Here is a 26,151-nt window from a genome sequence, read left to right as displayed (position 1 = left end):
GATGGGGCTGTAAACTAGTTCAACCATTGTGGAAGACAGCGTGGCGATTCCTCAAGGATCTAGAACTAGAAATACTGTTTGACCCAGCCATCCCATTACTGGGTATATACCCAAAGGATTATAAATCAGGCTGCTATAAAGACACATGCACACGTATGTTTATTGTGGCACTATTCACAATACGAAAGACTTGGAACCAACCCAAATATCCATCAATGATAGATTGGATTAAGAAAATGTGGCACATATACACCATGGAATACTATGCAGCCACACAAAAGGATGAGTTCATGTCCTTTGTAGGGACATGGATGAAGCTGGAAACCATCATTCTGAGCAAACTATCGCAGGAACAGGAAACCAAACATCGCATATTCTCACTCATGGGTAGGAATTGAACAATGAGAACACTTGGACACAGAATGAGGAACATCACACACTGGGCCTCTCGTGGGGTGGGGGAGGAGAGAGGGATAGCATTAGGAGAAATACCTAATGTAAATGACGAGTTAATGGGTGCAGCACACCAACATGGCACATGTATACACATGTAACAAACCTGCACATTGTGCACATGTACCCTAGAACTTAAAGTATAATAAAATTAAATTAAAAAAAAGAAAAGAAAACAAAAAAAGACTCATAGATAAATAATTGAATTAGAGAGAGGAAAGTGATAATGATTCAAGTAGAAGTAAAACGTAAAGTGCGTTCAGAAGAGGGAGACATATCTAACAGTAAAATTTTATAGCAGGGAGCATTTGAACTAAAATTAAAGAATTTGAGTTGCAGAGGGCATCCCAGATGGAACCATGGCAGGAAAACCTGGGTGTGTGTGAAACTGCCAGAAGTTTTGTTTGGTGCATGGAAGATAGATGGAGGCTACATCCAACTAGGTCCTCCATCTGTGCAAGGAGTTTGGATTTGATTTCTTAGGCAATGAGCATAAGCTGATGAGTGTTTTAGGAGAATTCAGTGATAGGACATAGGATGGATGGGAGAAAGGAAGGATGCAATGTGGAGAGACAGTAGGCGACTATTAGGATAGTTCAGGCAGGTGGAATGGAGAGGAGAGGGCAACCTAAATAAGTGTTTCATCGTGAACATGACTTGGCAACTGATTGTAAGAAGGGGCAATGGACAGAGATGAATTTAAAAAATGCCATGACATTTCCAAACACTGATGGCTGGGAAGATTGTGAAACCCATAGCAGGTACAGAGGCAAAGCATGTGTGAAAGGAAATGGGAGGTGTTCCATTTTGGTCAAGAGGAGTTTGAGATGTCTGTAGAATGTTCAGGTAGAAATTCAGGCCTGGAGTACAGAAGGGAAATGACTTGGAGATATAGAATATGAGATCAGTTCCACTGAGAAAAAGACAAACGAATGGAATTTGGTAAGATTTCAGAGGAGGTGGGGAGATCTCTTATCTGTGCAGAAAAAATTGAGAGACAATGTGAAAGTAGCTTTGTTCTCAGAGTCAGACAGACCTGAGTTTGAATCCTAGCTCTGCCACATAGTCTTTGTGTGACCTTGGGCAAGTTACTTAACCTCTTTAAGCCTCAGTTTTCTCATCTATAAGATGGAATAGAATATAGCCTTTTCTTTGGAAGGGATTATGAGGATTAAATCAGATGACATATGCAAAATATTTAGATGGTTGCCCAGCATATGACTGCTTGATAAAAGCTACCATTTTAAAAATTATTACCCCTAATAATAACAATGATTAATAGTAGATAATAGTACAATGAAAATGATTAGTAGTACAATGATACAAAATTGAGGGCACTGACATTTTTGGGGGCTGGAGGAAAAGAAGTCAGAGAAGATAGAAATAGTGGAAGATGATCAATGAACTATAGCTTTGCAGCATTAGGCGAGAATTTCAAGGACTTGGTAGCCACTGTTATCAATTGAGGTGAGAAGTTAATGTGGATGAATATAGAGTAAATACTGTCAAATTTGGAATGGGAATATATTAGTTTGCTAGGGCTGCTGTAACAAAGTACCACAAATGAGACAGGTTAAACAGCAGAAATTTATTGTCTTCCAGTTCTGAAGGCTGGAAGTCTGAGCTCAAGGTATCCCAAGGTTGGTTCCTTGTGAGGGCTGTGAGGGAAGGATCTGTTCCATGCCCCTCACCTCGCTTCTGGTGGTTTGCCGGCATCTTTGGCTTATAGATGCATCCTCTCAATCTCTGTCTTCATGTTCACATGGCATTTTCCCTGTGTGGATATCTTTGTTCAAATTTCCCCTCTTTATAAAGATACTGATCATATTGGAATAGGAGCCTGCCCTGCTCCAGTGTGACCTTGTCTTAACTAATTATATAATAATTATATTATTATTATAATTTTAGATAGAACATGATTTTAGATAGAAAATTGAGGACTCTGACATTTTTGGGGGGTGGAGGAAAAGAAGTCAGAGAAGATAAGAAGAAACAGCAGAAGAGGATCAATGCACTATAGTTTTGCAGCATTAGGTGATAATTTCAAGAACTGGGTGGGAAGGATCTGTTCCATGCCCCTCATCTCGCTTCTGGTGGTTTGCTGGCATCTTTGCAGACCAGGCTTCTGGTGGTTTGCTGGCATCTTTGCAGATCAGATTATACACAGATTATAATCTGTGGTCAAATTATACCTAGGGTCAGATTATACACAGATCTGTGGTCAGATTATACACAGATTTTTGTAAAAATCTGATTTCTTCAATTGACTGAGTCTTTTTATTTTTTATGATAATGTGCTGTCCCGTCCCGCGGGATCGTCAATGTGGACCCTAGAAGAGGGAGTGGGAACTTGGGGGGACAAAAGACACAAGAAATGGAGACAAGACAGTATCCTGATCAAGTCTCGTTTATTGGTGGCAGCGTAATGCCTTATATAGACCAGCAGGGGCGGAGGTTGGGCCAGGGCGATGATGGTGGCCCTGCGGTGGGCGTGGCCAGGTAGGTTTCGGTTTCTTCGGTCGGACGTCATGTTGCGCCTGCGCCCTCGGCTGGTAATTTTCCCGGGCGCGGGATGGCGCCTGCGCTGTAAGTTGATCATCTTCCCGGGCGCGGGAAGATGGGTGGTGAAGAACCCGGAAGAGCGCCATTTTGTACTGGCGTATGAGACAGCAGAACAGGGAAGAAAGTAAATCTAGGGAGGAGGCATAAAGTGGAAATGTACAGAGCTCAGGCATCAGTCGTCAGTTATTATCGCTATGGCCGGGCCACGCGGCTCCGGACAATGTGCTAAATTTTATTGATAATCAAGGAAATGCAAATTAAAATAGCAATGATATAACATTACACATTCACTAAATCCACAAAATTTAAAAGATAAATCTGCTGATATTAACTATTGGAGTGAATATAGATCAATGGAAAACTATACCTTGCTGAGGGAACTATAAATTGATACAGCCATTTTGGAAATGAATATACTCCAGGACCCAGCATTTCTCTTTCTAGGTATATCCTAGAGAAACTTTTGTTTATAAACACCACATATGTGCAAAAATGTTCCTAGCAGTGCTATTTGTAATATAAAAATAATGGCAACATCCCAAATGTCCATCATCATGAAACTAGATAAATAAAATGAAATATTATACAATAGTGAAGATGAACAAATCACAGCAACACAGCTACAGCATGAACAAATCTTAAAACTTAATACTGATGAAGAAAAGCAGATCACAAAAGACTCCATACAGCACAATGCCATTTAAAAAAAGTTTGAAAAAAGCAAAGATTAATTTAGTGTTTAGGAATGCATGTATATGGAATAACACTATAAGAAAAGCAAAGGAAAGAGAAACACAAAATTTCAGGAGGTTGATTAGTTCTGGTGGGGATGTGGAAAGAGGCAGATAAGGGGATAATAAAGGAGCTTGCAGGTTAATTCATGGACATTGGGAATATTCTAGTTCTTAGGTTAGGTGGTAGATTCATAGGATATTTATTTCATTGTTATGTTTCATAATTTACATAAAACTTTCTTTTGTACCTGCTTGGTATGACATTATTAAAAATCCAATAACCAAAATGATTTATAACTAGGGAAATTTGTAGTTTGTGGCTACTAGGTTGTAAATTCCTCAAAGATAGCTATTTGGGAAAAACAAAATATTCAACAACAATTGGACTCAACAATGAATGAAGAATATTGTGATATGTGTGTACTGATGCTTCTGGAGTGCTTTTGAATGTACTTAGAAGAGACTGAAGATTGATATCATATGAGTCCCCCTGTCATTTTGCCTTTTTTTAAAAAATTAATTTTAAGTTCCAGGACTTAAGTCTTTTAAATCAAATCAGTCAAAATGATTTCCATTTATAGATTCAGGCTTAATTAGCCTCCAGGGGTGTGATATAGGAGCAGTGGCATGAGGACTAGGGCTGGAGGCAGAAAAGACTAGCATTCAATGCAGGTTCTATAGTAATTATATAATAATTATGTAATTAGTTAAGACAGATATAATGTTTTTGCAACTGTGACACAGTTCTCTCCATAACAGGGAAGGTGGTCTTTGGGAGGACAGTATCAGCAGAGGCCAGATTATACACAGGGCAAGGGAAGTAAGAAAGTGGAACCCTGAAATAGAAGGGAAATAGAAGAGCATGGGACAAATGGAAATACACTCACCATAGGGAAAGAGAAGACATTCAGACTGAGGACAAAGCAAAATGGATAGATGAGCAGTCATCTGTATCCTTGTCTGGATTGCAGCAGGTGGACTCTTCTGCACTCTCCTATTAGGCTCTGTATTCTTTTGTCTTCTTCTTCTTTTTTTTCTTGGTATAAATTATATGAAGAATTGGTTTATCTCTCCACTTTGCTCATTAAAAAATTGTTAAAAATCGTCACAGAGCAAGCAAGCAAGCACATGCAAGCAACCCTGGTTGATATTGTACAATAGAAATATAATGAGGGAGGGAGGAAGGGAGTTCTCCTTAAGGTACAACCAGAGGATATGTACTTGTAGAATTTCAGGGTTTTTTTTAACGAATTTTTTTTTTCCATAGAAGATACATAGCTTAGAATGAAGACCATTTCCCTTGAGAAAAAGCTTTAAAGATAGTAATAATCTTGATTAAATACTCTTTTATATTCAGAAGGGAACAAAATTATAAATGTACATACAATTTTCAAGCATATGTTCTTCTTAATGATATTAATATATCCCTAGAGATAGTAGTAAAGCTTCTTCCTAATTAGGTAGTATTTTATTAAACTGAATAAAATCTCATGTTAGTTTGAATACCATTTTCAAGAATTAAATAACATTCAGATTCAGATAGATTTTGTTTCCTCCATGGAAATGATTGGTGCTGGGCAAAAACCAGTTTTAGGATCAAGAAAACAATGAATCTTCTTGTTAAATAAAAACTCAGATTTCCCAAGATTTTGCCAAGCATGGATATGTCTTATTGCTGATTCTACTTATGCCAAGACAGCTTTTTTTTTTTAAGTAAAAATGAGAATAATTTGAACTTTGTAAAAATCTGATTTCTTCAATTGACTAAGTCTTTTACATCAAATCAGTCAAAATTATTTTGATCCAGGCTTAATTAGCCTCCAGGGTTGTGGTATGGAGCAGTGGTGTGAGGAAGTGGTGTGAGGGCTAGAAGCAGAAAGACTAGACTTCAACACTGGTTCTATGATTAAAGAAAAAAAAGCAAACTGTAAAATTAGAAATGATAGAGATTAAAATAATTGTAAGGAGTATTACATGCATAGTTATGGCTATACATTTGAAAACAGATACAATAGTTGATTTCGCAGCAAAAAATACATCTCCAGAAGGAGTAAGCTGAAGTGAAAAATGTGACTACTAATTACCACACAGAATGTTAGAAAAGTCATTACAAAGCTGTGATTGAAGAAAACAACAGGACCAGACAGATATACAAGTGAATTTCATCTCATTTTTAAAGAACAGGTAATTCAAATGTTTTATGCACTATCTGGATCATAGACAGTGATCACATATTATTATAAATGTAAAATTTCTGAGTTAAATGTTACCAAGTAGATCCTAGTAATGTATCTAATAAGTATTAAAACAAGAATAGTTTACTTCAAGAATGCAAATATAGTTTCATATTAGGAAATTGACCAACTTTATTTATTTATTTATTTAGTTTTTGAGACAGAGTCTCTCTGTATTGCCCGGCTGGAGTGCAGTGGCATCATCTCAGCCCACTGCCACCTTGGCCTTCCAGGTTCAAGGCTTTTTTGTGTCTCAGCCTCCCAAGTAGCTGGAATTACAGGCACGTGCCACCACGGCTGGCTAATTTTTGTATTTTTAGCAGGGACAGGGTTTCACCATGTTGTCCAGGTTGGTTTCGAACTCCTGGCCTCAAGTCATCCGCCCACCTCAGCCTCCCAAAATGCTGGAATGACAGGTGTGAACCACTGCACCTGGCCTTGACCAGCATAATTTATTAATCAACAAGGTTAACAGGTTAAAGGAGAAAAGTCAGCATATAAATTTAAAAAGATATTTGCTTAAATATAGCAATTATTCATAATAAAAACTCTCAATAAAACAAGTATTATTTACCAAAAATTAATAGCAAATATCCTAAATGGTGAAATGGTAAAATCAAATTAAACCAAGAACTTGACAGGAAGGCCTGCTCTTGCTGTTATTAGTTAACATTACCTTGGAGGTCCTTGCAAATATAATAAATAAATAATCCAACTGGTCAAAATCCTGATATAAAGAGGAGAAAAATAATCGTTTTTTCCTGACCATGTGGTTATATATATAGAAAATCCAGGACACTATAGTAAAAACCTCCTAGAAGTAAAAAAAAAAATTAGCTAGGTGTATAGATGCAGGATAAATATATAAAAATCACTAATTTTATCTATTATTTAAAAAACTACAAATGGAAATGTTAACAAGTATTCAATTGGTAACAACTAAATTATAGAACAGAAATTTAACAAGGAAGACATAGGACTTACATGAAGCAGATAATTCATTAGAAGTTATATGTCTTATAGAAGGACATTAAACAGGATATAAACAATAGAAACATTATATTTTGGATAGGAAGGCATTATTAAAAATTGTCAATCTTCCAAAATTTATATATATATATATATATATGTTTTATGTAGTTCTTATTAGGATCCCAGTGGCTTTGGTATGGGGGGATTTGATAAAATGATCTTAAAATTTATATAGAAGAACAAATGCCCACAGATGGCCCCTCAAAATATGATAAAAAGACTAGAGAGAGTTTACAAGGTTTCAGAGCATACTAATAAATTAAATATTGTATTGGCATAGGAACAAGTAACTAGATCAGTAGAAGAAAATAAAGACTCTGGAAATAGACTCGGGAATATATAAGCATCTTGGTATTAAGTTCAGTGGGAAAGGATGTTTCTATAAGAAATGATACTGGCACAACTGGCTGTCTACTTGGAAGAAAAATTTGGACTCATATGTTATGCATATTAAAAATAGGTTAAATAGAGACATATAAACTAAATACAAAATATTAACCAATAATATCTTGCAGGATAATCTGGGGGACTACTTTCCTAGATTTTCTAAGAATGCAAGATGATGGGGGAAAACTCTTTTAAAAAGAGGTTAATCACATTTAATCATATAAAAATTCACACCCCTGTATTGCAAAGATATCATAGGCAGACAATAGACAAACAAGTGATTTGAAAAGAATAACTATACTTCAGGTGACAGGTAGAATATGTGTAATGAAAATATATCCGGGGGGCTCCCAAGATGGCTGAATAGGAACAGCTCCAGCCTCCAGCTCCCAGCGTGAGCAGCACAGAAGACCAGTGATTTCTGCATTTTCAACTGAGGTACCGGGTTCATTTCACTGGGGCGTGTTGGACAGTTGGTGCTGGTCAGTGGGTGCAGCCCGACCAGCGAGAGCTGAAGCAGGGTGAAGCATCGCCTCACCTGGGAAGCGCAAGGGGGAAGGGAATTGCTTTTCCTAGCCAAGGGAAACTGAGACACACAACACTTGGAAAATCAGGTAACTCCCACCCTAATACTGCACTTTACCAAGGGTCTTAGCAAATGGCACACTAGGAGATTATATCCCACACCTGGCCTGGAGGGTCCCACGCCAGGCCCTGCTTGCTGTGCTGGGGCTGCATTCTAGATGCTGCAGACAGCCAGGTGGTGTCTGATATAATCCACGCCCCTGCAGAATGGAGGGCTCCATGCTTTGGTGGCATCAGCCTAAGCCAGGCGGGGGTCTTTGGGCTGTGCGTGACTCAAGCTAGGGAGTGTTTCCTTGGGGAAACAGTGAGACTTAAATCTGCCTCCTTGGGTACCTCCTGAACAAACAGAAGGGATAGAGGACTGGGGCTCTTGCAATTTTGCTGGCAGTGACTGCAGTCCTGGAACTATTTGTTGTTAATACCATCCTAGCCAACACTTACTGAGCATTTACACTGAAATATCCTGCCTGCCTTTCTTAATTTTCACAGCAGTTATATGAGGTTGATACTTTTTGCTTTTCCCAGTTTAACATTTGAGAAATTGAGGCTGAGTGGTTAAGTGACATGTACAAAATCACACAGCCTGGCAGAGACACAACAATAAAAGAGAATTTTAGACCAATATCCCTTATGAACATCGATGCAAAAATCCTCAATAAAATACTGGCAAACCAAATCCAGCAGCACATCAAAAAGCTTATCCACCATGATCAAGTGGGCTTCATCCCTGGGATGCAAGGCTGGTTCAACATACGCAAATCAATAAACGTAATCCAGCATATAAACAGAACCAAAGACAAAAACCACGTGATTATCTCAATAGATGCAGAAAAAGCCTTTGACAAAATTCAACAGCCCTTCATGCTAAAAACTCTCAATAAGTTCGGTATTGATGGAACATATCTCAAAATAATAAGAGGTATTTATGAGAAACCCACAGCCAGTATCGCACTGAATGGGCAAAAACTGGAAGTGTTTCCTTTGAAAACTGGCACAAGACAGGGATGCTCTCTCTCACCACTCCTATTCAACACAGTGTTGGAAGTTCTGGCTAGGGCAATCAGGCAAGAGAAAGAAATAAAGGGTATTCCATTAGGAAAACAAGTCAATTTTTCCCTGTGTGCAGATGACATGATTGTATATTTAGAAAACCCCATCATCTTAGCCCAAAATCTCCTTAAGCTGATAGGCATCTTCAGCAAAGTCTCAGCATACAAAATCAATGTGCAAAAATCACAAGTGTTCTTATACACCAGGAGCAGACAAACAGAGAGCCAAATCATGAATGAACTCCCATTCACAATAGCTTCAAAGAGAATAAAATACCTAGGAATTCAACTTACAAGGGATGTAAAGGACCTCTTCAAGGAGAACTACAAACCACTGCTCAGTGAAATCAAAGAGGACACAAACAAATGAAAGAACATACCATGCTTGTGGATAGGAAGAATCAATATTATGAAAATGGCCAAACTGCCCAAGGTAATTTATAGATTCAATGCCATCCCCATTAAGCTACCAATGACTTTCTTCACAGAATTGGAAAAAACTGCTTTAAGGAACCAAAAAAGACCCTGCATTGCCAAGACAATCCTAAGTCAAAAGAACAAAGCTGGAGGCATCACGCTACCTGACTTCAAACTATACTACAAGGCTACAGTAACCAAAACAGCATGGTACTGGTACCAAAACAGAGATGTAGACCAATGGAACAGAACAGAGCCCTCAGAAATAATACCACACATCTACAGCCATATGATCTTTGACAAACCTGACAAAAACAAGAAATGGGGAAAGGATTCCCTATTTAATAAATGGTGCTGGGAAAATTGGCTAGCCATAAGGAGAAAGCTGAAACTGGATCCTTTCCTTACACCTTATACGAAAATTAATTCAAGATGGATTGGCAACTTAAATGTTAGACCTAAAACTGTAAAAACCATAGAAGAAAACCTAGATAATACCATTCAGAACATAGGCATGGGCAAGGACTTCATGTCTAAAACACCAAAAGCAACGGCAACAAAAGCCAAAATTGACAAATGGGATCTAATTAAACTAAAGAGCTTCTGCACAGCAAAAGAAACTACCATCAGAGTGAACAGGGAACCTACAGAATGGGAGAAAATTTTTGCAATCTACTCATCTGACAAAGGGCTAATATCCAGAACCTACAAAGAACTCAATCAAATTTACAGGAGAAAAACAAACAACCCCATCAAAACGTGGGCAAAGGATATGAACAGACACTTCTCAAAAGAAGACATTCATACAGCCAGCAGACACATGAAAAAATGCTCATCATCACTGGCCATCAGAGAAATGCAAATCAAAACCGCAATGAGATACCATCTCACACCAGTTAGAATGGCAATCATTAAAAAATCAGGAAACAACAGGTGCTGGAGAGGATGTGGAGAAATAGGAACACTTTTACACTGTTGGTGGGACTGTAAACTAGTTCAACCATTGTGGAAAACAGTGTGGCGATTCCTCAAGGATCTAGAAGCAGAAATACCATATGACCCAGCCATCCCATTACTGGGTATATACCCAAAGGATTACAAATCATGCTGCTATAAAGACACATGCACATGTATGTTCATTGCGGCACTATTCACAATAGCAAAGACTTGGAATCAACCCAAATGTCCATCAGTGACAGACTGAATTAAGAAAATGTGGCACCTATACACCATGGAATACTATGCAGCCGTAAAAAAGGATGAGTTCATGTCCTTTGTAGGGACATGGATGCAGCTCGAAACCGTCATTCTGAGCAAACTATTGCAAGAACAGAAAACCAAACACTGTATGTTCTCACTCATAGGTGGGAATTGAACAATGAGATCACTTGGACACAGGAAGGGGAACATCACACACCAGGGCCTATTGTGGAGAGAGAGGAGGGGGGAGGGATAGCATTAGGAGATATAGGTAATGTAAATGACAAGTTAATGGGTTCAGCACACCAACATGGCATAAGTATACATATGTAACAAACCTGCAGGTTGTGTACGTGTAACCTATTACTTAAAGTATAACAATAATAAAAAAAAGAAAATATACCATGAACTCTTACAAATGGCAAGCAAAAGACAAATATCCCAATAAAAAATAGCCAAGTATTATAAATAGGCACTTTGTGGAAAAACAAATTCAGTTGTCAACAAACATAGGAAACATTGCTCAAATTTATTAGAAGTTAGAGAACGCATAGTAAAATAATACAGAGATTATTAACCTGTCAGACTAGTGGGAAGCAGCCGTCATGCCGCCTGCTGGTGAGATGTAGGGAAAAGATCCTTGCATAATTTTGCCCAAGGAAATGTAAATTCTTTCAGTCCTTTTGGAAAGTAATCTGACAACTTCTTTTAAAAACAAAATGTATCTTTCCTTCCACCTAGCAATCCCTTTCATAGACTTTCTTTTCTATACATAAACCCTGTCTCATTGAAAGAGATTTCTATGAGATTCAGTGAGAAAAACAAGATATCAGGAAATGTGCAGAGTATGAGTAGATTTTTGTGAGACAATCAATGAGAAGTTTCCCTCAATATGAATATGAGTATGAGAGATTATATAAATATGGAGAAATATATGGAAGGATACATTCTAGGCTATTGACATGGATTTTCTGTGATATAGGGGGGAAGGGAAGAATTATAGACCCAATATGACTTATTGAACAATTTTCTATACAACATGTTTAAGTGATTTCTTATTTTTCCCAATTTAAAGTTTTATTCTACTGAAGTTGTTTCTACTGAGGTCAATTTTTTCCATATACATTTTCTTAAGGCTCAGTACTTAGCATTTTTTCTTATCATGTTTAATTATTACTTTTACTATTGTAAGTTTTCTTCTTGGCCATTATTATTAGCAAGTACAGTTCTCCTGGGTAGAATTGACAGATAAAATTTTGTAAAGAAAATTTTATTTTTTTTAGACGTAGTCTTGCTCTGTTGCCCAGGCTAGAATGCAGTGGTATGATCTTGGCTCACTGCAACCTCCACCTCCTGGGCTCAAGCGATTCTCCTGCCTCAGCCTCCCAAATAGCTGGTACTACAGGTGTGCACTACCACACCTGGCTAATTTTTGTATTTTTAATAGAGACAGGGTTGCCTCATGTTCCCCGGGCTAGTCTCGAACTCCTGGGCTCAAGTGACCCACCTGCCTCGGCCTCCCAAAGTGCTGGGATTAAAAATCCTATTCTTTTATATGAAAAATTTTAGTTCAAAATTTCTATTTTCAATATTACCTAAGAGATGGGATTGGGATTCTTTTTGTCTTTTTTTTTGGGGGGGGGGTCAATAACAAATTTTACCGTTTGAAGCTTTTACCATTGCTAGTTTTACTTTGAACAGATTCTTTCTGCAAGTAATATTTGTTAAGACTTGGATGAGTTAGGGATTTTATATTTCCTGGCACAGAGAACAAAGCAAATGAGAAGAGCAGAAATCTGAGATTTAAATGTACCATGGAATGAAAATATCTTTGGGGTCAAAAAGTTAGAGTCAAAGTGCTTTCCTCTGTGCCTGGCACAAGCTAAGTAAGTGCTTGGTAATTACTAATTATTAACATTATTACTTGAAGATGTAAATCATTCTTTTATTCACTTATGCTACTCTATTTAGCCACCCTAGTCTATGCAACGCTTTGTGCTTTGGTTTAGGGAGACAACAATTTTTGTGGCACCAGGGCCAGGGCAGAGTAGCCTAAGTGAAGCAGGTCAAGTGAAAGAGCTGAAAGGGAGTGGTAGGGAGTGTGTCACACTGGGGAGGCCATGCTCAGGCTGAAAGGAGCATTTGCTCTGACTAACTGCTGTCATGAAGGAATGCAGATCGTGTGTTGCTTTGTCTTTAGATTTTACAACATGCTGAAAATATCCACATTTTTAGGTGAAATATGATATTTATGTGCTGGTGGGTAATTTGAATTGTATTAAACACAGTGTGGGCCAACATGATGTAGTTTGAACAAAACATGTCTCAGGCCACATGTTTGTTTCAGACTCCCAGGGCAACAGCCCATAGCTCTCCTCATGTTCCCAATGCTGGGAGCTGTGATCTATTAGGCAGACGTCACACTGTTTGAAAAATACCTCCTGCCAAGGAAATTAGGTTGTGAGTCAACCCCAGGATCTGATAAGTTAGGGGTGCACTAGGTCTAGATCTGAAGGATGGAGGCCAGGGGGAGTGTATCAGGGAAGGATTTGCCTAGATGTATCTGAGATTGTCTCCCATTCGTATCAGGGCATCCCCTTGAAATACCTGTGCGGGATGTTGGCTGTCCAGCAGGTGGCAGCATTAGAACATAGATGGGCCAAGTTAGTCCCATAATATTTACAACTCCTTCCTTCCTTATTTGCATACGAATAAGGGAAGAACAGATTACTGCAGATCAGCTTTAGAGGGAAGAAAATTATTTGCCATACATTTTTAATTAAAAAATACTTAAGCCCCTACTCTGTACCAGCTACTGCGCTGTGTACTTTCTTAGCCATCATCTTATTGAATCCTCACAACCTGTGATGTAGGCAACCCTTTCCCCCATGGTGAAGATGAGGAAATGGAGTTCCAGAAGCTGAAAGAATCTACCCCAGGCAGTACGGTTTCTAAGAAGCAGAGCTGAATCAGCAAGGAGGTCTTGGTCTTTTCATGGATTCACACCGGATGCTGCAAGCCTTGTGGTCGTGTGGTCGTGTGGTCCTGTTGCTGTCTCAGTTCTGTTAACATTTGCCTAATGATCCTGAGAAACTTGGTCTCTGTTCTGGGACAGAGAAAGCAGAATGCCATATGTCTGTCACATGGCGGGGAACATTTGCTCCAGACACTCAACAAGGTGGCTGTGCCCCAGAGCTGGTAACTGAGAGAAGATGGATCCTATTAGGGAGCAATGCTGCATGTGCATCCTGAAGAGTGGATGTGGACATTTGATGTGTTCCTCCTTTTCTAGATAACAATTCCTGTGACAAGGACAGATTGCTGTTTCCTTTATTTCTTACTGTTCAAAGCATTGGCATAGAAAAGGAGTTATCTAAGAAGTTGAATGTTTCTTGTGATAAATGTGAGGGGCCGACTATCATTGAGCCATTCAGTAATTAAGGCTGCAGCATGCTTGCATAACAGACCTACCCCTTGGCTATGTCATACGGTGTCAGAGTGTGTTTGATTAATAATGATTAATCTCACGATTTTGTGTGAAGGGCTTAAATCTGTGAAACCATTGGCCAAATAAATTAGATCCACCAGCAAAGTTCGAAATTTCTTCCAGCAGAGGCAGTGTTGGGTAGAGAGCAGATTTAGAACCTCCCCACTTCCTATGTGACCTCCTGCAAGGAACTAGTCTCCTAGGGACTCTGTTTCCTCATCCGTAAAGTAGGGGGTGGAAAGGATGACATCAAAGGGTCCTGCCTGCTTTGAGAGTCAGTGATTTTCTGGAGTCCAAGTGGATCTGCATGTGAACAGAGGAGCTCCAGAGATGGGCACCTTCACAGGAACGATCCTGTCACTGGCTAGTTGGAACCAACTAAAAGGACACTGTTAAATGACATTTAGAGAACATGGGCTTGATAAGACAGTTCTGATCCAAATCCTGGCTCTGCCAGTTGCTAGCTGTATAATAATCTTCGAAAGTCGTTTAAATGCTCTGAACCTCCACTTTCTTAGTAGATAACCTGAAGATGTGCTGTGGGTGCTAAAACAGTCATAGTTATACCCTTGGCATGTGTTAGCTGCTTAATGAATGGTAACACTTTTCATTAGTCATTGTTGTGAGTTGATCACCTGACAATTCCATCACCTGTTGTGAATTGCATCACCTGACAATTCCTGTGTTCAAATCCTCACCCCCAGTACCCTACTTGGAGAGTGACTTTATTTGGAGATAGAATCTTTACAGAGGTCATGAAGTTAAAATTAGGTCATTCTGGTGGAGCCTAATCCAATATGACTGGTGTTTTTATAAAAAGGAGAAATTTGGACACAGAGACATGAGTGAAGGGAAGACAATGTGGAGAGACGTAGGGAGAAGGTACCATCCATGCCAAGGACACAGGCCTAGAACAGATCCCCACAGCCCTGAGAAGGAACTCACCTACTGATACCCTAACGTTAGACTTTCAGCCTCCAAACTGTGGACAATGAATTTCTGTTGTTTAAACCAGCAGTCCCAACCTCTTTGGCACCAGGGACTGACTTTGTGGAAGATAATTTTTTCATGAGGGTTGAGGGGTTGCAGGGGAATGGTTTCAAGATGATTCAAGCACATTACATTTATTATGCACTTTATTTATATTATTATACAAACCATAATGTAGAATCAGTGGGAGCCCTGAGCTTGTTTTCCTGCAACGATATGGTTCCATCTAAGGGTGATGGGAGACAGGGACAGATCATCAGGCATCAGATTCTTTTTATTTTTTATTTATTTATTTTTTTTTGAGACAGAGTCTTGCTCTGTTGCTGAGGCTGGAGTGCAGTGGCGTGATCTCTGCTCACCGCAACCTCCGCCTCCCGAGTTCAAGAGATTCTCCTGCCTCAGTCTCCCGAGTAGCTGGGATTACAGGCATGCGCCACCACGCCCAGCTAATTTTTGTATTTTTAGTAAAGATGGGGTTTTACCATGTTGGCCAGGATGGTCTCTATCTCCTGACCTTGTGATCCTCCTGCCTCGGCCTCCCAAAGTGCTGAGATTACAGGTGTGAGCCACCACGCCCAGCCTAGATTCTTATAAGGAGCATGTAACCTAGAGTGGTACTAGTCTCTGGCCTGGGAGTCAGGGACCCCTCTTTTAAACCACTCAGTTTTTGGACTTTGTTATAGCAGCCCTAGAAAACTAATATGGTTATTTTCCATCAAATTGCCATTCTGTTGCCACCTTCCCCTGTTCTGAATGTGCCTTATAACACCTATAGAAGACAAGTCTGTGGTCATGGCTCTATGTTCATTGCCTCAACTGCTCCAGAGTGGTCGGCAGACCTTTGGGAAGTCATAAAAATAGTATTTTTTGATATTTTCCGTACTTTATACACATTTCATTAGATAAACCCTCACAACAACTGTCTGAGAAAGATACTATTATTTTCCCCATTTTATACCTGAGAAAATTGAGGCACAGATATGTTTAGTAACTTATCTCACATCTATGAAGTGGTACAGTGAGGAGGTGAACAGGTCCAGACACTTTGACCCCAGAGTCCTTGACCTTCACTGTCACAGTGAGCTCTTAGTAGCCCCCATGCAGAGAAGCTTAGAGATGACTGGGGTTGAAGGAATAGTAAGTCTGAATGGCCACCCCTCATCAGTAGGACTCTTGGCAGCAAGATGAAGCTGAAATCTCAATGCCTCTGCAGTGTCCTCTGAGGATCTATCACATTGCAACACTGGAACATGCTAGACAAAATGCCCCGCCCCACCCCGCCATCTGTAGATCACTGAGCCCACCAAGGCGTCTCACTGGTCACAGCTCAGAACTGTTGCTCTCCTTTTAGGTTCTGTGCCTTTATCTTTCAGGCTTTCCCAAAGCTGCCCCTGATGAGTTTTTTTGGGTTTCTGCCCACAGAACTGATGGAGGTGCAGAATGCCATAGCAATTAAGAGTGTAGGAGGCCAGGCACAGTGGCTCATGCCTGTAATCCCAGCACTTTGGGAGGCCGTGGTAGGTGGATCACCCAAGGTCAGGAGATCGAGATCATCCTGGCCAACATGGTGAAACCCAGTCTCTACTAAAAATACAAAAATTAGCAGGGCGTAATGGTGGGTGCCTGTAGTCCCAGCTACTCGGGAGGCTGAGGCAGGAGGTTGAACCCAGGAGGCAGAGGTTGCAGTGAGCTGAGATTGCACCACTGCACTCCAGCCTGGCGACAGAGTGAGACTCCATCTCAAAAAAAAAAAAAAAAGGAGTGTAGGCCCTGATGTCAGATGTCTGGATTTGGATCCTGGCTCTGTTCCTTCCAGTCTGTGTGAACTCAGGTGACTCATTTAACCTCAGATCATCACCTATAAAATGGCGATAACAATGGTACTTATAGGGTTGTTCTGATGGGGATTTAAATGAACACATGTATGCCTCTTGGACCAAACTTGAAGAGTACTTAATACTTGTTGATTTTTATTATACAATCAGTGGGATGGGATAGAGTGCCATAATGGTAACTGCCTAGAAGTGCATTTATTCCAGAAAGAGGACTGAACTATATCTGGTTTATAGTAACAAATTCATAAAATTTCAATAACTTGCCATCCATATCACAATAGAAACACAGAACTTGATATGTGTGTAGTTATTTTAGGATGTTTACAGTTTGGTAGAAAATGTGCGTGGTGTACAGTGGCGTATAATAAAGATTTGTTGAATGAATGAATGCAATGTGAGATGAGGCCAGCCACGAGGCATCCTGGTTCCTGGCACTGCAGGAGGTGGGAAGCACAGGCTGGCAGAGAGATGCTTGGGCAGCTATAATAAAAGCAGCAGTGCTCAGTTGTCCAAATCCCCAATTCTGGAGGACAAGGTAGTTCTGACCCAGTCCAGCACAGAAGGTAGAGGAGTGAGAGAGTGGCATGAATCTCAAGAATCTCACCATCATTGTCAGTGGGGGAGCTGACGCCAAGGCTGGCGCTGAGCTGGAGGGAGCAAAGAGAAGAGGGCAGAGCCCTGGTTAGTTGGGCTCCAGTCCAAGTGGGGAACTAAAGGGAAAGCCAGGGACCTAGAGCCTATCAGATAGACAGAGTGTTCTCTAGAAGTTAGGGATGACCAATGGCTCTGTGCTCATTTAGGAATCCCTGCATCACTCAAGGGACCTCTCGAGATAGTCATGGGGCATAAGAAGCAGAAACACTGCAAGCTCTGATCGCCATGTGAGCCACTCCTGACCCCATGTGGGTGAAACCTGATCCTACAGTGATTCCCATGTAACTGAGGCCTGATCCCATGTGGGTGAAGCCTGGTTCCATGTGGGTGAAGCCTGATCCCATGTGGGTGAAGCCTGGTCTCATGTGGGTGAAGCCTGGTTCCATGTGGGTGAAGCCTGGTCCCATGTGAATGAAGCCTGGTTCCATGTGGGTGAAGCCTGGTCCCCATGTGAATGAAGCCTGGTTCCATGTGGGTGAAGCCTGGTCCCATGTGAATGAAGCCTGGTTCCATGTGGGTGAAGCCTGGTCCCATGTGGGTGAAGCCTGGTCCCATGTGAGTGAAGCCTGGTCCCATGTGGGTGAAGCCTTGTCCCATGAGAATGAAGCCTGATCCCATGTGAGTGAGGCCTGATCCCATGTGGGTGAAGCCTGGTCCCATGTGGGTGAAGCCTGGTCCCATGTGAGTGAAGCCTGGTCCCATGTGGGTGAAGCCCACAGTCCCCATGTGGGTGAGGCTGTCCCCATGTAGAGGTGAAGCCTGGTCCTATGTGGGTGGAGCCTGATCCCATGTGAGTGAAGCCTGGTTCTCTGTGAATGAGGCCTTATCACCATGTAAGCTGAGCCCGCCTCCTGTGTACTGAGGGCAGGTCCTCACACCTGGCAGCTGGGAGAGGTTGGGGGCACCTGAGCTGAGAGAGCATGCCAAGGACAGGGCTCCAGCTTACATATTGCAAGACAAAGAGACCACCCAAACCCAGTGAGAACAGGCAGTTCCGCTCTAAATAGACCGAAGGGACCTGTGGCTTGCATTGGCAACCTTCTGCCTCCTGCATTTCTTAAAGTGGAGTCGATTAATGGCTTTCCAGAAGCAAGGGAAGGATTTCTACTGTGCTCATCATGAAGAAGTGTAAACTGTTAAAATCTTTTCAGAGGGTGATTTTGCAGTATTATCAAAACATAAAAGATGGTAATTGCAATGTTGTTTGTGGCAGTGAAAAAGTGGAAATGGTCTAAATGCCATCAACAGAGGACTGGTTAAAAAACTGGAAGTACCTTTGTACTATGGAATAATATGCATTAAAGATGAGGAAGTAAATACGTACGCATAGATATGGAGAGGTGACCACATTATCATATTATATTAAATGAAAAAAGCAGGTTTCAGAAGAATGCATCAGTATCATCTAATATGTATAAAAAAGAGTTAAATGCATGTAATATAACTGAGTAATGCATGGAGCAGACCCAAAAGGATGCAAACCAAATAAATGGTAGCTAATTCTAGAAAGACGGATTGATGGGAGATAGGAGGGAGAGGAAAGGAAACAGGGAATTTCACTTTCTATGTAATAGATTCCTGTACTATTTGCTTGTCATGTTTTGTGTTATAATAAGCATGTACTGCACCTTGCTTTTAAAAGATGTACAAAAGAATCTCAAAATGAAACAAAACTTTGTTATGTTAGTATTGGAGTTTTATGTTTTCTTGGTTGGCTTCAGGTTTAGAGCAAGCTGCTTGTTTAGATAAAATAATATTATGTGGCTTTTTAAAAACACCAAGAGCCTGTGGAGAGGCTGGCAGTGAGGTTCAGATTTATCAGGACGTCAGAGGGTGGTCCCACTTCTCCCTAGCCAGGGGGGTTTGGGCAGGAGAGAACTTTCCAGGTGTGTCACTCACTGGGGTGTGAAGTCCATTCATTGGCCACCTTGAAGGGCATCCAGTGGGCACTCATTGGGCACTAGGTATTATATTCAGCACAGTGTCAGACCTCATACTGGATTTAGCTTGGAGCACTCTGTGGGGAATTGAGCTGAGCTTGGCATAGAACTCTTGGCCAGATTGTATGTTTGGGATGGCTGAGGTCATCTCACTGGTCATTGCCCAGGCAGCAGTACCTTATAACTCACTGGGCTGAGGGTGGTCACTGCATAGAGCACTTAAGTGGGTAATGCATTAGGCACTGGATGGAATCCTATGTGCACCGCTGCACAAGACACCCTGTAGAACTCTTACTGGATCCTACACAGAATGTGACTTTCGGCATCATAGTTGACACCATACAAAACTCTGAACTGGTCCGCAGGAAGCACCCTTTCTGGACACTACCATTACCCCAATAATGGGCATGAGCGGGCAACTGAAGAAGCTAGTTCTTGTATCCCAGACCCACTCAGTGGACACCTTCCAGGAGCAGAGCCTATTCTATGGAGGAAACTGAGCTACAGGCCCACCAGGACAGCCACATCCCAGGCACTGGGGAAGGGAGGGAAAGCAGTAGAGCCCACTCACATCTGCTGCCTCCTTCTTGCTGCCAGAAAGGCTGCAGGGCTTTGAAAAGGTTTGTTTGCAGAGTGAAACTCTGAGTTAATAGAAGCCACTGTCAGTGGTGCGTGTACATCCGAGAGGAGTGCATGGAGTGAAGGCAAACATTTCCCCAAGAGCTTGGGAGGAAAGTGAAGCTCTGAGGCAGGTCTGTGCCAGGCTCGCTGCAGCTTGGATGGCAGACCCTTGCCTGGGGGTGTGCCTTGGCCTGGGGAAGTTCCCATTCACATGGGTTGCTTTAGTGCCTATTATGTCTCACATAAGAGGCAGTAAAGACAATGGAATATCTCAAGTGGCTCCCGAGACCCTTCCTGAGAGTTGCTGCACCCTCAGTGCCAAGGTCAAAGCCAGCCCACTGGAGATAAGATGCAGGGTGGCTGGTTGCACACCCTCATTAGTGAAGAGATGATTCCACGTATTTCAGGTTTACAGAGATTCAGAGTTGCCCCTCAGCAACCAAGAAATAACCACATTTCATAGATCCGAGGAACCACTTGGGAATGCTGAAGCAGAAGACTGTGTCTTCTGAATCTAGGAGACCCACAGGAAAGGTGGCGTTCACCCCTCCTAACACCAGAATGCAACCAGAGGCATTTTGGACCAGCTAGGGCAGCTCTTTCTGTGATTAAGGAAGGCAGTTGTCTGTGCCTGGGAATTCTCTCACTATAAACTAAGGAAAGTTACTCACACCTTTACCCACATTCTTCATCTGAGCTGAGAAGAAAATGTTGGCTCTTCATGCTGCTCCACTTGGCTCAGTCTCCTCATTGTTCCCCAAATATGCTGAGTGTCTTCCATTTCCCTGGTTTTGTCTCCTTAAACTCTCTTTTCTAATAGCTTTTAAAAATACAGGTAAAATTTACATAACATAAAATTAGCAGTTAACCATTTAAAGTGTACAATCCAGTGGCATTTAGTAATTCAGCAGTTGTGCAATCATCATCTCTGCCTAGTTCCAAGTCATTTTTATCACCCTCAAAGGAAACTGTACCCATTAAGCAGTCATTTGCCTTTCCCTGCTCTCCCAGGTCCCTGGCCAACACTGGTCTGCTTTCTGTCTCTATGGATTTACCTACTCTGGATATTTCATATAAATAGAATCATACAATGCATGACCTTTTGTGCCTGGCTTCTTCTTAGCATGATGTTTTTGAGGTTCATCCACTTTGTCCTAGTAGCTTTTTATGGACACTATGTGGTATAGAAAGAATGTAGTCTTGGGAGAGAGATAGACCTGGGTTTTCATTCTGGCTCAGCCATTTACTAGCTGTGTGTTCTGGGAAAGTTATTTACCCTTTCTGAGCTTCAGTTCTCATTCATGAAAGCAGAAGAATAATCCCCACCTCATATATATTTGTGAGGATTAACAGATAATATATGTAAAATCACCTGATGTTGTGTCTGGCACATAGTAGGTACTCTCTAAATGTTTGAGGCATAAGAATGAAGTTAAATGTGAGAGCACGATGTTCATAGTATGCTAATTCCTTGTCTTTGCCCCTTATTTATGCATATTTTTCTGTGAGCGCTTTACTGCCTAGTGGCAGCTTTTTTTCTCCGAATTCCTTCACCCTTCCTTCCCCTTATCTAAATAATTTACTTTACACTGAACACTCACTGCCTTGTTCCTTTGTCAAGTAGGTTTCTTTTTTTGTTTTCTTGTGTGTGCATACTATCAACCAAACTAGACTGCACATTTTCTTGAGGTCAGGAGGTATTTTCTTCTTCCAGGGCACCTATGTTCCAGGTTTTCCAGGGCGGTCCCATTTTTAAACAATCTCTCCCTTTTTTTTTTTTGAGACAGAGTCTTGCTCTGTCACCCAGGCTAGAATGCAGTGGCACAATCCTGGCTCACTGCAACCTCCGCCTCTCAGGTTCAAGTGATTCTCCCACCTCAACCTCCCAAGTAGCTGGGACTGCAGGCCCTTGCCACCACGCCCAGCTAATCTTTGTATTTTCAGTAGAGACGGGGTTTCGGCATGTTAGCCAGGCTGGTCTTGAACTCCTGACCTCTAGCGATCCACCTGCCTTGGCCTCCCAAAGTGCTGGGATTACAGGCATGAGCCATCGCGCCCAGCCAACAATCACTTATGTAGTCCCCCTAAACCATCGAGATATCATAGAAAATCCAATAGTTTGGCATCCAAACCACATCCCCCAGACTGCTTTGGCATGCAGAAGTGGCACAAGTTCCTTCTTTAGGCTAAGTTTGAACAATATAATATCTCTTAATGTTTGGCGAAGGTGTCAGTTTCCCAGAAATGCTAACCCCCACATCCTCATAGAAAGGAAATGGGTGGCAATCAAGCCTCTATCCCAATTATCAGGTTGTAAAAGGTGCAAGTTGGCATTCTTAGGAAGGTGCTTCTTCAAAGGCACTTGCTGCAGAAGTTAAAGTCCAAATTAAAATTGATTCACATTCTCATAGAAGCATCAGCTATTAGAGAGTAGGTTCTGAAATGAGACATGTTACCAGAGAATGAGGTCAGTTATGGACAGGGAAAATATCTTTCAGTGTTTCAGCATAACTTAGACTCACAGCTGAATTTATATGTTGGGCTTTTACTACAAATAAAATGAATAATGCTCAAAATGTCCATTTAATGTTGTTGACCTTGTCCTTTTTTTATGTAGGATGTTGGTACTTAGAGAAGGGATAAAAACAGAAACCTAGAGTCAGAAACATTTATGAAGACAACAAATTTCTAGAGCAGTTGCTCCCAACCATTTTTTGGGACACAGAGCTTTTTTGAGGACTTGATCAAAGTTATAGACCCTCTCCAAGAGAAAGATGCCCAATATACAGACACACAAAATAATGTGTATAGTTTTCGGAGGATTTTCAGGCCCCCTTGGAGCCCACTTAAGATCACTATTTTAGAATTTCTGTTATAATGACAGCCACCAGTCTGCCAGTTATCCTGTAAAGCACCAAAGGCACAAAGATGAGTAAGACATGGTTTCTGCTTTCTAGGGACTTATACTCAAGTGAGGCAGAGCAAACATTTACCCAGACAATGACACCTCAACTTGTCAATTGCAGAAACTGACTAATACTCTGTACCGTCTCTCCTTTTGCTTCCTACTGCCCTTACCCTGGTTTTGTCTCTCATTTTCTGGCTGGTAACAACAGCTTCCAAATTGCTGGCCTGCTGATTATTTCTTCATCCCTCACATGGATAAGCAGTGGTTCTCCTGAAGCTCATTCGCTGAGGAAAGATTGGACCACTCCTCTCTTTGTAAACCTGCCCAGGTGGTTTTCCATCCCCTACAGCATAGAGAACCAATTCTTGTCACAGCACTCAAGGCCTTCTGGTTGGGTGTCATTAGACATTTTCAGATTCATGTCCCATTCAGCCCTGCATGAATCCTACTCTATCAATACCAGACCCATCATTATTCCCTAAATAGAGCTTGCATTTTCAAGCTCCCCTGACTGGCTTATTCTGCACCCTGACCCCAGAATGCCATTTCCCTTAATATTCATCCATTAAATCTTTCTTATCCTCAAGGTCCCAGATGGAATACCTCCTCTGTTAAACTGTTCCCAACTTACCACGTCACCATGTCAGAAGTAATGTGGGCTTTTTTGAGCCTGTATTTTGCATGTAGTCAGTTCTGCCTTATAAAAGCGTATTGCCCATGTCTGTCTGATTCCTCTGAGGCAGAGGTGGCACCAAACTTATCTCTGGGGTTTAGAGTCTCTGCCAGAAGGGTGGCCCACCTGAGACTGAATTTGTGCATTTTTCTCTCTTCAGTGAGAAGATGCAGAAAACTACCTCTGAATCCAAGACTGGCATTCCTTAGAAAGATAGAAGGGAAATCCGTTGGTGGGTCTTCCTTCGAAAGGCACTAAATATAGACTTTGTTAAAAGAGTAGGTGTAGTATGATTGACACAAAAAGAGGATCCACAATCCATCATGTGAGAGTTCAAAATAGAAGCTTTTCAGCTCTTGAAGACAGGCTTCAAGAGGGAAGAGGATGGTGACTCTAGGTCTGTGACGTGGAAGATTCAGAATTGATCCCAGAACAGTTCATTCCTGAGCTGGGCTTCAAATAGAAAGTCACACCATATAAAGACTGGCTGGGTTGTCAATTAGGAGCAGAAAGTCTGCCTCCTGCTCTGAGCTCCAGGCTGGCAGCTTTGCCAGCAAGAATGATACTTTGCCTCTTGAGACTCTGGGTTCATCCCATGCCAGAGTGCTGTTCTTTCTTCATGTGGTCTTCACTCCACATCCACGCAGTGCTGGGCAATGGAAAAAGCTACAGCGAGGGTCCTGAGGGTTTGCTGGGCCCTTTAGGTTAGCTTCAGGTGAAGAGAACATATCCTAATGTGATGGATGTTCTTAGAGCAGAGGCTAGGATGCAGCTTCTGTAGTTTGAAGACAACTCCCCAGTGGGAACTTCTGCTTAGCCATCAGTGCGTATCTCTGAAGTCAGAGCAGTGAGATAAAGTCAAGGTGGTCTGGACTTTACCCTAAATGCTAGGGCCTGCTGACCACATCACCAGGAGAATATTGGTATAGAATTTATGCTATTGTCAGAATGCAACCCGAGGCATCTTAATTGGATCCCAAACAAGCAAGTTTGCAGAGGAACCTTCTGCATATCTGTAATCTCCAGCATTCAAGCCCTTGTTCACAGCATGGGCACAATAAATGTTCATAGAATTAAAATCCAAGTGCTTCAGAGCCAGCTCCGAATATTGATTCTGCTATGCAAACTTTTCTTCCTATTTGCCACCATACCAAACGCCACTGTTTTGGTCCCTCTCCAAGGTCTCTGTCTCTAAGCTCTTAATTAGAAAAAGGAAGCAGTAATTATTAAAGTTATTAAAATATGGAATATTGCAAAGGAGCGGATTAGAAGTCTTCATGCTAATCCAAACAAATCGTGCTAATGTTACTTTGATTCTGGCAAACCCAAACCCGCAGAGGAAGATAAAAGCTAGGGCTTGTTTTCTAAGTGGAGGGTTTAGCCTATTCACTAAGCCAGGATTCATCAAGCATTCACCAGGAGCTGCAAAGGAGAAGCAGGAGGAGATGAAAAGAAGAGAGATGTGAACACTATAGAAAAGATGAAGTAGGGAGGGGAAGAGCTGTGTCAAAAGAATCAACCCAGTAGCTGTAATTCATCAATCTCCTTTCACAAGCTCCTCTCTCTTCTAGTAGCTACAATCTGGGGCACAAAAAAGCGCCTTTTCTACCTCATAACTTCAGTGACCTCACTAATGAAGATGATTGCTCAAGCCTTTTGCCCAGTTCAGACACTTTCGCAGATCTAACTGCCTTAAGTGGACATGGCCACTTAGGGAGAAGGATATATGCTTCAACCATCACAGACCACAGAGCTCAAACAGAGTTACACTTTGGACATATTTTGACTGGGAACCCACCTGGCATGGAAGGTACTCACATGCATCTGAAATTCAACAGATACTAGATATAGCTCAAAATGCACACCCCCCCCCGTTTTTCCTGTGAGGACCCCATCTCAGCCAATGGAACCACCACCCACTCCACACACCTCCAAGTCACATACCTGAGAGTCATCTTAGATGCTCCTCTTCATTCCTTTGCCAGTGTCTTTGGTTGCCAAGAACTGATGATGCAAACTCAGAGATGTCTTTTATATCTTTTTGCCCTCTTCAGCACCACTGCTCTAGTTCATATCCTCAGCAACTTTTCCTGTACTGCTTTTCCAATCTCTTCTCCTACCACTTTCCCAATCTACCACCTTCCAGCCGACCCAAACTTCTCAGAATTTCCAAGCCTCTGTGCCTTTGCACATATGATTCCTCTGCTTGGAGTCTTTTCCCTCCATTGACCACCTGGCAAACTCTGAGGCCCAGCCTAAGGGTTGTCATCTCTGACTGTCCAACAGTAGTGTTGGTTCTCTCAGAACTTTGGGTTTGTGCCATCACAGTCCTGGCCCTATGTCACTGCCACTGTGGATTGGACAGGCCTGTATCTCTAGAGGCTCAGAGA

At 41.6% G+C, this 26,151-nt stretch overlaps 3 long non-coding RNA genes across 4 annotated transcripts in view; 1 reads left to right on the top strand and 2 right to left on the bottom strand.

Annotated features, from left to right (window-relative positions):
- Positions 1 to 2,844: 2,844 nt before the first annotated feature.
- On the bottom strand, positions 2,845 to 26,151 carry LOC110741221. Its single transcript, XR_002517072.2, has 4 exons — positions 25,706 to 26,151; positions 20,852 to 21,000; positions 4,637 to 4,785; positions 2,845 to 3,145 (listed from the first exon to the last, which is right to left on the bottom strand). It is a non-coding gene; the product is annotated as an uncharacterized LOC110741221 (long non-coding RNA).
- The window catches only part of LOC108581959, a 125,518-nt gene continuing 102,340 nt past the window's right edge, over positions 2,974 to 26,151 (top strand). For both annotated transcript variants that reach the window (XR_001894930.3, XR_001894929.3), the window contains exon 1: positions 2,974 to 3,139. This is a non-coding gene — a long non-coding RNA (uncharacterized LOC108581959). The remainder of the gene's footprint in view (positions 3,140 to 26,151) is intronic.
- On the bottom strand, positions 22,542 to 23,810 carry LOC116269747. Its single transcript, XR_004177491.1, has 3 exons — positions 23,720 to 23,810; positions 23,259 to 23,431; positions 22,542 to 22,617 (listed from the first exon to the last, which is right to left on the bottom strand). It is a non-coding gene; the product is annotated as an uncharacterized LOC116269747 (long non-coding RNA).

Source organism: Papio anubis, chromosome 12 (genome assembly GCF_008728515.1).
Source record: "Papio anubis isolate 15944 chromosome 12, Panubis1.0, whole genome shotgun sequence".
In the NCBI taxonomy this organism is placed as follows: domain Eukaryota; kingdom Metazoa; phylum Chordata; class Mammalia; order Primates; family Cercopithecidae; genus Papio; species Papio anubis.
This window is presented reverse-complemented; position numbering and strand designations above follow the sequence as displayed.